This window comes from Lingula anatina, chromosome 7 (assembly GCF_051362555.1).
Source record: "Lingula anatina isolate TDL-2025a chromosome 7, LinAna3.0, whole genome shotgun sequence".
NCBI lineage: Eukaryota > Metazoa > Brachiopoda > Lingulata > Lingulida > Lingulidae > Lingula > Lingula anatina.
Window position 1 is genome coordinate 6,621,495 of NC_141773.1, and position 16,666 is coordinate 6,638,160.

Below are 16,666 nucleotides of genomic sequence, written 5' to 3' on the forward strand. Positions count from 1 at the left end.
CTACGTTGTTGAAATCGCGGTCAAAATGGCGGATGTGTGGAATTTACATTCTGCGTTTAAATCGTCTGTCATCGAAATATCAACATTTTGTAGCTGGATTTTTTCGAAAGACATCATAAAATGTATAGCTGTTCACGATACAAATTTATTATGTGTATGGTAGTCGGAAAATAGGCGAAACAGACTATATTGTAGTCGACTTAATTTCGTCTTTGACTGTGCACTGGTATTTAACCCGAGAAACGTCCCCCCATATTCACGACATTGTCATGAATTCTGTGTCAAAGTATTTTCTGTCATCGATACCTTAACAGTACGCCCTAATTACACGGTAAATAACGACACCTTCTTATTTGGTCGTCTGCGGGCACAAAATAGTGTTTATTTAAATGGTCTATAATTCCAGACATTAATACGTGTCCAAGGTTGAGTTACAATTCCCTTGTGAGACAAATATTTCCCAGTGCCATTCTTGCGTGTTCTTTTTTTTTTTTTTTTGTCCCCGTCTAATTTCATTCAGATGTTTAATTCGTCTATCGATTTCAAGTTTTAAATTATTGCCATGCCTCCTATAACGCAATTTAGTCGGGATTAAACTGTAGATTATCAGAGACCTTCTGAAATCGAAATCTCTCTCAATAAAATTGTAATCTAATCAAATGGCATAGTAGTCGATCCCTACGGGGATGGTACAGCTTACCTTTTTAATAGAACGGCTCATCTCAACCCTTGCAGACGGCATGAAATCCAGTCGAAAATGGCCGCTGTTGCCAATTTATTTTTTGAAAACAACGGAATCGCTGTAAATTTGACCTACTTTTCCTTTCAGCAGACGTTCAGTCAGATGTGCACAGCGGGCCCAGTTCCTTTCTCAAGTATATAGAAGAGGAGTCCGCACACAAACAGGTCAGTCGCAATGACAAGACATGATTTGTCATTTGAAAATTGGACTAATTCCCGTCTGTGAGTTGTTGTGTGTACCATTGTATTTTATTGCAGATATGCTAGCGTAAATACGACGAGGTTAGCTTAGCAATGATAATTTTAATATTGAATGTTAATATTTTTCTCACCACAATATTAAGAACATCAAATTACACATACAAGAAAGGCTATTCATGAAAATGATAGAAAGGGTAAGATCATTTATTGATGAGATGACAGCATCGGTTCTTAACTGAGAAGAAAAATAGCACCTGGGATATGAAACATTTGTAGACAGTTCCATGTTTATGGTAAACAAAAACAAAAATGAACACAAATGTAATGTTTAAACACCTTACCGGCTGCCCCATGCTGACAAAGCAGTAACCCCTATTTCTAAATTATTAAACGACTAAATGCTAATTTATCTTTAATCAAATGTTATGTCATTAATCAAAACATAATGCACTTTTGTGATACAACTTACAATGTATACGCTAGATTATGAAATAAGGCTTAGAGTCGTTATTGAAATAACGTATGCGTTTCAATGTCAAAATCCAAACATGAATAGTGGCATATGGGATTGTTGACAACGCAGAAAAAAATGAGCTTGTCTTATTTTGACGGTTAATTTTATGGAATGTAGACTAGGCTCACGCGGTGATCATCAGTGCCTTGGATTCTTTTCCCTTTCAAAATACGAGGTGATTGCACTTATTAGGAATAAGGAATAACACATCCACTTGAAACTTATAAAGGATAAGCAGGGCTGCCCAAAAATAAATATTTTTTAGCCCATGGCCCCCAAATTAAAAAATAAACACTTTGCCCATACAAAGTAAAAAATAAAATGAAAAGAAACGGATTAGTGATTTATTAATTAATTTGTACCTGGTAATGGGTAAGTGGGTTTTAATTTGTTAGATATGTTAAATATTGAGTGAGGTCTGCCGTATGCTTTTTTTTATGAAAGGGAGAAAGAGAATATTTTGTTGTTGTTGAACCTCCTGCGGTGTGAAGGTTTTTAATGCCATCTATTTTTGCTTTAAATTTAAGCTTTTTTTGGATCAGAATGCTGCCATTGAACAAATGCAGTCAAATTAAGCGAACTTGAGATAGCAGATATCTTATCACAACGAATTCCCCTTCGGGTATGCATTTAAAAAATGCGTTAAACACGTGGGGTTTATTACTTAAGGTGGGACTTTTGCCACATATCACACAGATTTCCACCCAACTCCCTCTTTTTCAAGGTTAACTGACATTCCCGTTTCGGTTCTCTCTTTGTCATTTTTCAAAACACCATAGCAATGAAATAAATAGCCTGTTTAATCTGTTTATCAACGGGATACAATTTCACATATTTTCACTTTTGACACGGGATAGGTCTTTTGTTCGAAAATCCGATTTGTCGTGTTTTGGAGCCAAACAAAAGTAATGAATTAGATAATTCTCCTTTAAAGGCAAATTTGTTAATATGTTTAAGATATGGATATCATATCAAGATACGTAATATTTAGTGATATGTTTTGGCTCTTGGGGTTATCATTCGCATTCTTTGTTGTATTAATTCATTTATCCATAAAATTATCAGTTGGAAATGTACAGCTTCATTACAATAAATATGATCAACAATGCTTACCTGTATGTTTATCACATTTAAGTACTTAATTACATGTACACAGGATTGCTCAAGCTCGCTTGTCATAGTAAAAGAATCGAGATAAAAGCAGTTCTGTAAAAAAAATGCATTAATCTGCGATAAGCAAGCATGAATAATATTGCACAACAATAACAATTTAACTTGGTGTCTTTGATGTTAACTCTAAAAAAGTAAACAACGAGTCTACACGTATATGAATTAAACGTTGGGAAGAGATTGGAAACCCCGGGAAACTGAAATCCTGGTCTTTCCGTTTTCTGTTCCTCCTTTCTCTACTCTCTGTTAAACGAAAATCTTAAAAGTTTTTGCATGAAAACATCTTTAAATTTCTGTACCATCTAATCGTGAAATCCCTTCAGAAGTGTAGACGACTTTCCCTAATTCTGCACGCATATTAGGATCATATAATTGCCCTGGATCGGATCGTCTTAGCAACCAAAATTGCAATGTTCTTCTCTACTGCAATGGCCTTGCAGGCGCCATGTCGCTATGGAAAATGTAATGTATACATTAAGGTGTGCATTCTGATGTCACTGATATTAGAAGTGATAGAAATTACGGGTGCTTCGACAAAATGTTAGGATATTCGAAAAAAAGTAATATGACATAAAAGTATGCATCGCCGAGGGGTTTTCCAGCATCTTGCTTGTGGCTATACGGTGTCTTCACAACTGAGAGGTCTTTTCTCGAAATCCTTGCTTGGCGTTAATTCAGCTGGCGCAATTCAAAAAGGTATGTTATCTGACGGGAAATTTGAATTGCGTCTCACATAGAAATGGTACAAAATATATGTTGCAAAATACCTCCTATGTTTTTACCAAAGTTTGGTATAGGCAATCGGTACAATTGTACTTGTGTTGAACCATGCACTGTCTGATTTGGAATTTATTGTCGTTGGCGTAAGAACGAGGACCCCACATCACTGTAAAATCTGAACACTTTTTTCAATAATAAAAAGGTCATTAGGTAACTTCATTATAGCCACATCTAGTGAACTGTTTTTGGAATACTATTAGCAAAGGGACATTAAGTGTACATTTATTATTATTATTATTATTATTATTATTATTATATGAGTTATCAAATGTCCATGTAATAAAAGGCTAGATACATTCGCTTCTAATTGAAATATTCATTTACATACATATTTGAAAGCACTCATATTGCAAACATAGTCCTACACATTTGCAATACATTACCTAGAAATGCAAATAATTAAAGACATGTTGCGTGCGTGTCTAAAAATGTCTAGGTTCGATGCATTGTCAGTGCAGATTTAAACAGAAGTGTTTGCAAGTAAGGCATATAGGCGAAAGTCTTGCAAGACAACATATAATGCTAATACAATAGTTGTATCCCATATAGACGCAAGCTTGTTTTTAGCGGTACACGTACTGCATATTGCATACAATAACAGGTTATCAACATTTCATAAGTAGGTAAAAGAGATGGTGTAACAAATGTGAAATACCTAAAATAACTAATGTGAAAGTTGTCTCATTCCATGTATTAGCACGAATGATTTCTCCCATGCACGTGGTTTCACTGTAATTCTTCCATCCTAGGTTCCATGCACCAAGTACCAAATACTCGGGTTGTTTGTTTCATAATACAAATCTATTAAAAACTAATTTCCGTGCTAGTATATAATTTTTAGTCTCAGTATTTTAGGACTCATTCCCTATGGAACAGTCGTTTTCAGTATAGATCAAATCCAACGCCACGAGGTTAACAGATTTTAATCACGCACCCTCTCTAGCGTACTCTTACCATCACCAGCTTTTCTGCATTCTACCCGACGCAAGGTGGAAGCATGTTAACTGGTTAATCTGATTGCATTCAGCGAGAGTCTCCGCGAAGTTGGATCGATTTACGTCAAACGATAATTACATTGGGAATGATCCCTATATAGCCTTAAAAGTACGCGAGTGGGAAGGTGGTTTTGGATTTACCACTCAAGTATGACAGCGCATATATGAAAAAGATTCTACAATTCATGATGCGTTTTTATGTTTATATATTTTTACTTCATTGTTTGTGATGGAGCCCCCATCCTGTGCATCAGAAGCGGGCAATAGCATTATATTTTAATTAAGACTTAGATAACATAAACTATATATAAACTACAGGTACTCATTATATGAAATAGGGGCTCTTAAGTTCTGCAAATATATCCTCAAAGGAAGTGCTTTATAATGCTCAGTTCAGACAAAAGTTGTAGTCATGGTCGTGATATATGTACTAGTATGAAGGGTATATGTAGAAAATGAGCACCAACGGAGAGCATATCAGGAAAAGAACGTGCATCTAGGCAACTTTGCGTTTTTAAAGTAATCCGTGAACAATATACGTCTTGACAAATTCCCGCCACACAGCAAGGTCAGGTAAGATATATATATATATATATATATATATATATATATGTAGACAATGGTATATATAATATAATACTATTGCATTTATTAACGTGGCGTGTTTCTAAAATATTAAGCAAATACAACATCTGTAAAGCACATAGAAAGAACACCAGAAGCACGAACAACTTATATATGGCACAGGTAAGCAGATGAATTTATGACACTTGACTATTTTGCTAGGTATGAAAGGTACATTTGACACAGGTTTTGGTACCCGATGTAAGGCGTTTTTTCATTCATCCGGTTGTTTAATGTTTCTATATAATTAATCTCGATAAAATAATAAGCATACATAGATCATTGTTGAACACTGATGAGCATTCACTTTTGATTTAACCAGGGGAATTTTCTGCAGTATTCTCCATGTAAAATTGTGGCGCCTAGGGCTAAATGTGTGAGTTTATAGCTTAAAAAATGCATGATTACGCGTCCCGTGTGTAATACGGCAAATTATTAACATAAAAACATGATGAATTAGGTAGGTTGGGACTACGGTGGACTGACAGGATTCAGGATTCTGACTGATAAGAGAAGATACATAAACAGACGGGTCTATCGACAAACAAACTGACAGACAGTCAGATGTAAACATGTTGGTCTAACAAGCGGACAGGCCTACATAAAACTCCCTGCTGACGGACACACAGCCAGATGAAATGACATAAATCTTGAGAGTAAAATATACAGACCAATGAGAGAGAGAAAGAGAGTGGGGGCGTAAAGATTATTTTGGTAAAATTTATGGAAAATGCCGGTACCTTTTACCAAGAGGCTTATTGTTGAATCGTGGTGAGGACACTCGAAGTAACTGTAACTTCTCTATGTCGCTCTGCCCCCCCCCCCTCCCCCCCCTTCATGGGCTTGCTACAGAGGTTCTTCTGAGAACGATTCCTTTCAGGTTGGCCAACTTTGTTTAAAATTTGTTAAAGAGTAGCCATTGTTAAGGCTGAGTATTTACCCCCCCCCCCCCTCCCCCGCCTCTCTCTCTCTCTCGCTCTCTCTCTCTCTCTTTCTCTCTCTCTCTCGCTCAACTCTTTCTCTCAAATGTACATCGTCACGAAAAGAAGCAGAGAGAGGCATCTATTTACGATCCTCAGCTCTCTTCAATAGCCCCTTAGCGTGGCAAAACCCACTTGTTATTCCCGGTTAAAAAAGATATATGGGCTGTCTTGGGAGTCTTCTTGTAACTGCGGCCTGACCCCGCCCCCCAGGTGTGCTCGTGTCGGGCTGGGAGAACCTGCTCCTACGCTGTGCCAAGGATAGGCCTAACATTCACGTGGGCCTGTCACATAACCAATTTCTTTCATTTTACCGGCGTTTTTTTTTTCAATAACAGCTCATATTTAAGTGAGTAAATGTGGTTCCGCCCTTACTCCCACACACGTACTCGATGTGGAATTTGTGTGATGGAAATTACAAATAGTATATGCTATTGTGACTATAGTTTAATTGGAATGCACACGTACATTATAGTAATAAAACGGCCTACAGTCACAGTGGCCTACTTGTATATTGTGACGTGCAGAAGTAGGTTTCTGTGCATTAATGTAAACGCTAATGGGCAGAAATAGTTAAGAAAGGATAAGTGAAGAAATACACAGATACAAACAAAAATAAATAAGTAAATAGATACATAAATTAATGAATATAAATATGATGATGCCTGGCCGACTAAATGTAAAAAAAATTAACAATTAACAAAAATAAAATAAATAAAACATAATTTATCAATTAACATAGATGTCGTGGTTTTCTTAACTTAATCTATAAAATAACACACGAAAAACGCTTCAGTTTCCAACCCAACCTCTCCACTGACCCAGGTAAAACATTGCCGGCTGAATCAATAACTGCAAGCTTCGCACGCCCCTGGCTATAGTGAACGTGTAGAAAGTTGGCGGGTCACGTCCGACATCAAAGAACGAGGTCAGGTACGGCTCTGACTGTCAGTAGATAATGCCCAATGAGACGACGATTGCTTTAGATGCAATGCGCACACGTGAAGAATCGATGCATCATTGTTGGAGTGCGCACACACCGTGTGTAAGAAACAGGTGAGCTTGCGGGAGGCTTGTATTCGGTGGTAGTATAGGCAAGGTGATGACGGGGATTTTCTGCTATGACGTGATGTCTGTTTAGTTTTATTACGGAGATTGAGTGTACGAGTTAGTTTGACTGATGCACCGTTGTTGCTATGTCTGCTCAGTGTATCGAGAATTCTAACTTTTTGAATCTGATTTTTTCCCCTGCTTTCAAGAGTCGTGATATTGTTGCAACGTGCTATGCAATTCGTTTAATAATTTTAAGGGTTACTGTGCAGTATACTCGCTGTGTCATGCAGTTGCGGTAAGCCTTCCAAATTTGTGCTGTGGGCTCAAAGATGTCTCTCCGTTGTACTAGGTTACATAAACTTTATAAAACAATTTGTCAACTGCGTGTCAAGCTGACCGCTAAGTTCGGATTATATAAGAAATGCCGCAACGTGTCTGAAGTAAGATTATGCGCACACGCAACCAATGACATTGGAATGATTCCAAGCAACAGTGACATTGATGCAATGACATATATATACAAGAGGTTTGTATTATTAACATAATTATTTGGAGATGATTTTTTTTTTGCTTGACAATTGGCTGAAAAGAAGAAAAACTACCTCGGCACGTTGATTTTTTCTTGTTCATCTCATTTTACTAGTAGGTCTATAGTGCATTGCAAATAGCATCCGATTGGTTTCTTTCCTTTGCATACTGGTATATAAATCATTTATTAATATTACCCGCGAGAGTAAAATAGAATGCATCGGTTGGCTCAGTACATAAGGGTTATTCATAGTTCTTGTTCCACTTGTGTGGCCTTTATTCGTTTAATTTACCTACGAGAATAAAGCCCGTGTTAAGTTAAGGAAAAATGCTGTCTACCCACTGCGGGTAGGGTCCCAAAGGGAATCCCCATTCATCCAACGTGATTGATGTGTTTCATGGTACTCGTATTGTTGGTTATTTGGGGACATTCCATTGTGATTTTTAAATGATTTACCTGTTTTCATTTTTTTTTCATTATGTTTATCGTGACCCTTTTTCTTTTCATTTTTTTAATCATTTTTGACAATTCTAGTTATGGTTTTAATGTCAGTATAGAGAGCTCCTTTGAGAATGCACAATGTTGGATTGAACTTGGGAAATCGCCATTTTGCAGCAGGTTCAGATCTAAGTTCATTTTATTTGTTGAAATTTATTGTCATCTTCGTATGTTAAAAGGTAAAATGTTGATGCATTTTAGAAAAAAATGGGTCAGTTATAATACGACGGATATTCACTACCGTGTCACACCAGTGTATCACTATCCCTGGAGAGTAGGCTAATTACTTTTTGATGAGGAATACGTAAACATAGTCAACCAGTGTCAGGACCGTGCATTTCCGCATAGCTCGGAAGCCAGAGATCCACACGCGCCTGTCCATTTATAGAATGTTGATTTGTAAATTTATTTTTTCAAAATGTATATGAGCAAGGTTATGTATTGCATACGTTTCACTGAAAACCTCCAAACTTCATATTGATTGCAACCTGTGTTTTTGGTCACCTTACAGTAAACATGATGTTACTGAATGTAGGTATGAAGTAAAAAAAAACAAACATATAAGTATAGTGCCACGCTTAATACAAAACTGCTTCTCTCTATTATGTCCGATATATCTGTGCTATGGCTCTACATAGAAAAGCGAGGAAAAAGTGCATCTATATGAAACGACTGATCCCGGATCGTTTTGATAGACGTAATATAGTTAATGGCCAAGTTGTGTCAAGGTGCGACAATCGATCAAAGGCAGGTCGACCCGAACCATTTATCAAAATTATGCTGACTCGAAAAGTCGGGATTCCTATTAACGCCATGTGTTTGAATTATTGTCTAACGCAGGAGATTCAGGAGGCTACAGGCCTGTTATTTGCTTAGTGTAGATTTGAAGCGGGATCAAACACTGCAAGGAGATGCCTATACGTATGCAGTATTGCAAGTCTTTGTAGGTGACAATTTTACTTGTTACTTTAGCTTGGCTTCGATCAGCGCAATTAGAAGTGAAACTGAGGTAGTGCATGTTTAAATGTGTAGGCAGTAATCTGTAATTAAGTAAATTGATTCGTGTTATTTTCAATAAACAAAAGGGACAATCCATGTTAATTTGATTACAAAGGTGATAACTGTTAGCACAGGTTCTTCTTTATAACCGCTAATTTCAACATTCCGTTCAATTTTATAAGTTTTTATATTTATCTAGAAACTGTTCACAAAATTCGAGGACCTAAGCATAATAAGTGATACAAAAGAAATGGTATGTGGTATGAATGAGGTTTCTACGAAGATTGTGATAGCATCAAATAATAGGTCAACGGATTAATGCAACCAATTTTTCGGTCATCAGGAGATAGGCACAGACATCGGGCTTTGGCTTCGATGAACCCCTTAATAGCACTTGCCGAGATTAACATGTCTGAGTGTGTCGGTCAACAAGATTGAAGATTAAAAACAGAGAATGCGCTTGTTATCCAGTGTCCTCCCATTGAAATAAAAGAAATTGTTTAGAGAAAGGTTAGACGCCTTAATATGTTCTTTATCAAACAATGTTATCTGATTCAGACAAAACTGCCACCTGGTCAAGTCGTCTGAAGTGTTCCAATCCTGACGTATAGATGGCGCTAGTGTCGTTCGTACACGCCCCGGTAATTAATTTTGACCTACATTTACAATGATGCAGTGACTGTAGCCGACACAAATTGAACAATGAAAAAGTGTAGGGCTCGTTTTCACGGGAACATCGTGATAAGTGTGGGAAATTAAGTTGATGTTAAACCACTTGTAGGTTACCATCCCAGAATAGGAAGATTGTGCGGGAATAGGAAAAGGCTGATGTTTGGATGTGTACTTTGTGAATTAAGGATCTAGGGGCCTACCAGTGAAGCAAAGTTCAATATATTTCATTTCCTTTATTTACCCACTTACTGTTTGTTTTATTGTTTTCATGTATTTTAGAAAAGAGATGAGATTGAGTATGTGACAAATTTTGAAGCAATTGGCACCGCCATATGGCCAGACGATATGCATGTAGGCAAAATACTTTTTAAAGGTCTATACGTGGTAAAAAAAACGCCATGAATAAATTTTTTTGCAAAACATTTATTTTAAAGAATGACCTTTTTAACGAGTTGTTTATGTGGTATTTATTTGAGAAACTTGTACAGTTCTGTTGGCAAATAGTTGTGTATATTTATAACGCTGTATACATGTGTTTATACATATACATATGTTGGCAGATAGACATTCATGTGCAGTGTATAGTGAATCTTGCCAGCTTTAGCATCTCTGTAAATACACATAACATTTTCATTGACTTATCATCGACACATGTTTCATTTCAATTATATTTAAATAGACAAATGATACATCAGAGTCACGCATATGTTAAAGAAATTTGATTACGTATTGCTCTATTCTGTTTTATTTTTCTTTTGAATTTAAACCCAGTAAAAACGTGGCGGAATTTGTGAAATTATTATAGAACAATGTGCTTCTTTTTCTCCTGATATGAAGTAATTAAATGACATGAGATTGGATGTGTGTGTGTGTGTGTGTGTGCGCGCGCGCAATGTGTGTGGGGGGGAGGGCAAAAGCTGAAAAGAAAAGACGAAAAAGACTTGTGTTTTAAAACATTCTCACATCAAATCCGACATCGATTCACATCTGTTCAACTTGCAGAGAAATACCAGCAGGGATTTTTGCCGACCCAAGCGATAAATTATCTGACACTGATCTAATTATTTTCAACTCTGCGTCTTAATTACCTCCAATACTGAATTATTATATGTGACAGTCGGAACTAGTCATTAACTATATATGACGGAGTGCCTTTGCCAATGAAGAATTAGGCATGTTTGCTTCTTTTCAAACATGGATAAATGTTTGGTTTTAGGAAAGATGACACTCTTTCATTTGATAAAACAATTTGTAGGGGTTAACGCTCGAAGTAGAAATATAACTGATTCAAGACATTTTAAAGTGCGACATAAAAAAAAAACATTTAGGTGTTGTGGTTACAGGCATTTGTCAACTTTTTGAACTAATGAACACAAAAACTGATGTTCTTCAAACGTTTAGCTGCACTTCCCTGACAGGGTATTTTTATGTTTCGGTATTAAATAATTCACCCCCTTTGATGGCGGGGGGGGGGGGGGAATGAAAGGGAGCTCCTCCTTTTCTCTCTCTCTCTCTCTCTCTCTCTCTCTCTCTCTCTCTCTCTCTCAAAACAAATGCGTAGGGAAGGAACAAGCTTGTTGAAATACCAGATAAAAACCATTTCATGCTATGTGATCGTTACCATGACAACGTATGATTTTTCATTATCAAACAATACCGGCTTGTTTCCCCCTGACATTTAATTAAACACTTGTCAATTCCATGCACATCTTCCGCTGACATGATCTTTCATAAACTGTTAATGTTCAAGATGGGTCGATAAGAAATATGGTCCTCCGTTACCGACAGGGAAATGCATTTCAATAAAAAAGGGCAAAGGTCCCGGATGCAGTCTTGCTCTGTGAGGCGTCAGAAGAACAGTGATAATGATTACCACTAAGAAGTCTACACCACTCATTCTTAGTCATTTTCTGGAGACAAGAGACAGCATTATCCTTTTTCCAATGGGGATTGAATTAAGTAGACGTTAGATTAATTGTATGCTTTTCATGTTTTAATGGGTGTTAAACACCTGATAAAGACCGAGTTAATTGGTAGATTTCGGTTCGGAAATATTGCTTTCAAGCTCCCTCTCTCTCTCTCTCTCTCTCTCTCTCTCTCTCTCATTCCTTCCTGCCTCTGTCTCTCAACTTTTCTCCTTTCCTCAATGTCTTACCGTCTACCGGCCTAAATACCAGAGTTGCGTGTCAAAAGCCATTACAGCTCGTGTCGGTCCCTCCTGTGACCCGCTCTGACAGTTTATGTGACTCCGATTTACGGTACCAGGTCGGGAGAGGTCGGCAAAGGTCGGAGGATCCAGAGTGTTAATGTAAACGCACACGACATCCCAAGATAACAAAAGTCAAGTTCCCCAGGTTAACGTGAATACAATACAAAGTCAATCTTCTTCTTAAAAGATATTCTCCAGCAATATTGGTTTATTTTTGTAATTAGCTTTAGAAAAAATAGTCATAAATATGTCACAAATCTGTAAAATCCTTTTGTCATTATAAATATATGGGCCTCCGCGCAGGACATTAATTTCATATGTATAAAAAGGTACATTAGAGAAGCTTAAAGATTCACAGATATGAAACAGGAAATATAATTTTACCAAATAGCTAATACTTTAAGATCAAGACTAAAAAAAAAATCAAACATGATCCTCTTCACCCAAACCATAACTTAGTCACTTTTACATATTAGTCAGCAAAGCTAGATGGGGTCATGTGTCAGTAAAATTAATTGGGAAATAAACATGTACAAAAATGTCGTATGTGATAATTTTTGAAAAGAATATTTGACTTAAAAACGTAAAATATTATAAACAAATTATTATCATTAATATAGACATTTATATACAAAAACAGGCGATGCCATATGGTTCAAATGCAATATACATTTATTTGTCTTAAAAATTCAAATGTGAAAACACACTTTTCAGTCTGCAGGATTTCATATAAGAAGCGAATTAAAAATCGCTTCGATGAACGAGAGGTTCCTAAAGTCGACGTTTTATTGAGAACATATTGACGCATGATAATTCATGAAAACTAATGTCTACTCCAAAGTATTCATAATACATTCCAAATATTGTATGGGGCAGTTATACCCGATTTTTAATTGATATTTTATAGTTTTTGTCAGGACCAAAATGCATAACTAACTTTTGATATCCTGAGTCTTTGCGTTTGACATCGTTTAGATAGTATAAATCTGGTATATATATGCATAAGTCATATAACGCAAAGCCTGCCTTTTTTAATACAAAACATTTGCTCATTATAGACGACACTTGACATTTCAAGGTAAAGTGTACTTTAAACATAATGTGAACACTGATGTAACTCCGTCACGCTGTCTGGCATTGAAAAGTTGACGTAAGCCCATTATGTGAACAACGTTCATATTTTCTAATGATCAAAACAATTTTAAGGGATAAAATAACCACAAAAGACTACGTGCATTTAACCCAAATTATGACGAGTTACTTCTTGTAGTGTAACGCCAGGTATTTGTAAGTCGCTATATAGTACACCTATGCCAAATAATACACAGATTAGCTAGAACTCATAACCGTAGTTTTAATGTCGCGAAAGAAGAAAAATATACACACTATGAAAGTTAATTATTGATGTTTTTCCGCCTTTAATAAATCACTGGAATGAATCAGTGAATAATGTAATCTTAATTCTCTTGTCTTTCTGACCTAATACACAATGGGTTATGACCTCTTGTTGAATTGGAGTGATATATGAATATTAACAGGGATATGAATTAAGGGCTGGCCTGTGCCATCTGCTCATGACTGTGTTTCATTTTAATGGATTTCTGAATGTGACTTGAATAGCACAATAAAAAGAGTATTGACATCAGAAATGGGGAGGTATGACAAAATGCCACCTAGTTCTTGTCGATATATTATCTGCTGATAATAAAACAGTCCATTTGTCAGTTATGGTATGGAATGAACAGGCTTTGCAATACGTTTACCATCAGTCCTTTGTGAGTTTCGCTTTCTAAATGCGCTATTTTCAAAAGAACATATTTTATATTTTCATTTTTGCATTAAAACAACTTCCGTGTATGCATACGATTCTCAAAGTGTTAGTAAAATATCATGCTAAATCATATGTCGTGTACCATAGAAGCTAAAAATGTCAACTGCATAAACAGCTGTATCTAAACCGGAACAAAATTAAGGAAAACTGTGACGTTTTTTTTTTGTATGATGTAACCCTAAATGAATGAGGAATCTAAAAGATTGGGAAGTTTCATATTCGTAAGGATTTTTTCTCCGTCACCCCTGAAAGCAGATGTCAAATAATAACGATAAATAACAAAAAAACAAAAACAAAAATAAAATAACTAAATTTAACGCCTATGTTTCGTATTCATAACCCATTCCAACATTTAAGCTTTGATTTTCTATTTATACTTGTGCTTTTAAGCTGTGTTTCGAATTATCTAAAACATATCTGTGTATTTCTGGACTAAACAAATTGCAAAGTAGAAGACGTGACTGGTCAATGTTCCACCTGTGTACATCCCATTAGAACGATTACAACAACAACTTTTTATTGTTGCACATGCCCCATAGTACATTCCAAATGTATTGAGTAAAAAGTACAATAACATTGTTAAGTTGTGAGTCGTTTGTTTCACTTTTGTGTTTAGTCCCCTTAATTTGCTACTGTCAAAGCTAGACGAGAACAGGCCGTATTCCTATCATACGCCCATCAGTCTGTTCGTTGGTCATGAAGCATCGTCATACGTAGATACACGCGAAACAGGACATATTTCGAGTACATACTAAAACAATCGAAAAGTTAATATTGAAAGTGAGGTTATTGGAATTCAATTGTGAAGATTTATTTATGGGATTACATGTATGAACGATGAGCATACCGGTAAGTGCCAGACAATCTTAAAGATTTTATAATACTGTGGAAAATGCTTGTTCAAATGTGTGTGTGTGTGTGTGTGTGTGTGCACACGTTTGCGAACGTGTATCTGTGCGTTTTTGTTTGTGGCGCACTTTTTGTTTTTTGTTTTTTTTTTTTTTTGGGGGGGGGGTTTGAAGGAGGCAGGGTAAAGCCAGATAAATGGCTGTAGATGGCTGTAAATCTTGTTTTATGAGCGAGAGTATACATGTACTAATGCACATATATGAAAATATATCAGCCCTGTCACTTAATGATACAAGGACGTGGTCTTTACAGAATAGTGTTGTGTAACCCTAATATTTAATGCGATACTTTCTTTCCTGACGTCGGTTTGGGCACAGGCATCGCCTCATTCAAATCTCCAGATAGCTGATTGGGTTATCAGGAGTATCATCTGTTTCTCGACACCTGACAGTTACCCGGGATGTTCAGGTCACCAAGATCAACAAAATGGCACAAAATTCACCCAAATGTCGCAAAATCGTTTGCTTCAGAGGATCGACCACATAATTATTTTGACACTGTATGCTGAAACGCTCTGTATTTAAAGAGAAAGATATGCCTTTAAAGACTTGTTGCAAATTATGTATTGAATGTATAAAATGCCGTTGTAAATATTACTTGCTAAATCCAGAAAATATAAAAACCCATATAAAATTTTAAAAAATCGTAAATTAAATGCAGCCATAAATAAAACGAACCCGTTTGAAGCAGTTCTAAATACAAACGAAAGTAACAGAATTATAGGAAAAAAAACATATTTAATTGATACCCAAAACGGCGAGGCAGATACACTTAAATCGATTCTTTTACCAATCAGCGTCATTCAACGTAGGTGGGGCTACACGTGACTTATTCAAAGGCAGCCACTTCGTCCCGTTGCTTGCTCTCTGCCCTTTTAAAATAAAAACCCCGGCTAGACGCTGCGATGCTAATTAGAACTTGACATTCAACTGGTTTTAAGTAAGTCTGCTCCAAATTGTTGGGTTCACCATAGTCTTGCTGCCCTGTGTCAATTGGCGGTGGAGCGAGAGGTGTTCTGTATTCTGAGTCCAGGGCCGCCTCGCCCCTGATCGCATCATCTATGTGTTCGAGCATATGGACCATTTTTTTCATGTTGAATTCTGTGTTTTGCTTTCATGATCCAACCATTCACAATTATCACTCCCAAATATTCCAACGAGAGAATCCACGAGTTAGATACATGAATACATCAGTCTAGCGTGCCCCGTTGTTTTATTATGCAGTGTGGCCTCTATATTTTGAAAAAAAAAGTTATATCGTAACCTCTCGCCTCTATGTGAAGTCATGGGTGGTTGCCTTATTGAAAGACACGAAAGGATATCTGTTCTCGCTTCTGTAAGAGGTGTGGGTAGGCCGCGGATCAAATGACAGAAAACTAACTTAATTATGCCCCTATTTTTCCTAAAATTGAACACACCCGACTATCCCTATTTAGATGCACCACAAACTCGAATATGAAGACCTTTAACTGTGGTTTCCTGTACACCGTGTACCAAGGGGTCCACTTAATGTGACTTTAACTGCAAATGTCTGGAATTTCCTTTATAAGACAATAAGCGAACGGACATTCTGGCGAGAGACCCTTTGCAGAATATTACGCGTGCAAACAAGTTAAAAATATAGTTTATTTCAAAATGTAGTCAACTATCCTGATGAAAACTGAGCCATGTAGTAGTGTTACTCATAAAGTATTGGGGAAAAAAGCTTTCAGCTATGTCTTGAAGAAATTGAACAGCTTTATATTTTTATTACTACGTATTCGACTAATTTTCTTTCGTGGAAAAAAGCCAAAATATCCTTTGTATCCGTAATGAGACAACATGCAAGATGTCGATCAAGCACTTGAGGTGTGTGCGTGTGCGTGCGTGTGCGTGTGTGTGTATGTGAAAGGGGGGCGGGAACTCTCATTTACCCTCGCGTAATAACAAGCAGCCCTGCTCATAAATATAGACGAGTTTAGT

The 16,666-nt window shown here is 36.6% G+C and overlaps 1 protein-coding gene across 1 annotated transcript in view; it reads left to right on the forward strand.

Annotated features, from left to right (window-relative positions):
* Window positions 1-16,666, forward strand: part of LOC106165494 (homeobox protein Hox-A3) — a 104,840-nt gene that overhangs the window by 61,901 nt on the left and 26,273 nt on the right. Inside the window, exon 5 of the mRNA XM_087016431.1 lies at window positions 830-906. The gene's annotated coding sequence lies outside the window, so the exon portion shown is untranslated. The remainder of the gene's footprint in view (window positions 1-829; window positions 907-16,666) is intronic.